Raw genomic sequence first — 863 nt, forward strand, 5'->3', positions numbered from 1 at the left:
TGATGTACGTCATGTAGGGGGTCTCGATTCGGTCCCTAGCACAACTCAACCCTCCCTTGTTCATGCAACAAATGCACCACCCACTTTTGATGCAGAAGTAGAGCTATCTGTGCCATGACTAAGAGGTCACCATGCATGTTGGTTCATCTCCAAGGGTAGGACTTGTGCAGGAAAGATTAGGCAAATTGTCCACATGCCATGAGCAGGTAGATGAAGGTTCCATGATGTAAAAAATCTCTATCAATACAGCTAATTGCAGAAGAAACTCAAACTGACAATACTTGAATGAACACGGTCGGATACTAGCAGAGTGTATGCAAAGCCTGCAGTCACATGTACAAAATCGAGTGGAGCAAGACCATCAGCAGTCAATCAAAAGGGAGAATTGGATGCTTGAGAGTGTTGTGGCACATGAGAGCCAAACTACGCTCAGCTTGCTGGAGACAGGAACGAGCAATGCAGGCAGGAAAAAATATTTTCACGACTACAATCTACAGACTGACACAACGATATTGCTTATTGAGCCTAATGCATTTGATAAATTATGCTTGCCAAAAGCCTATTTTTTGTTGCATGCAGTGGAAAGGAGAATGCTGATAGAAATGGCGAGGGTGCTTTTGGAGAGGGTGAGTTGTCTTAGAGTTCCTAGAAGAGGGCGAGATGGCACTCGCTGCAGCTGAGGTACACCTGGCTTTGATTCTCTATTTGCGCTGAGTAGCACCCTTCACTCCTCCCATTTCCACCGCAACACCTCCCTCGCCTCACTGTTTCATTGAGAAAACATTATTGACAACATCCTCCCTGCTTTATGAACCTAGCTTCACCAGGCCCTACTTGCTTGCATTTCGAAACACAATCTGGAC

Source organism: Adiantum capillus-veneris, chromosome 19 (genome assembly GCF_014529385.1).
Source record: "Adiantum capillus-veneris isolate H3 chromosome 19, ASM1452938v2, whole genome shotgun sequence".
Taxonomy (NCBI): Eukaryota; Viridiplantae; Streptophyta; class Polypodiopsida; order Polypodiales; family Pteridaceae; genus Adiantum; species Adiantum capillus-veneris.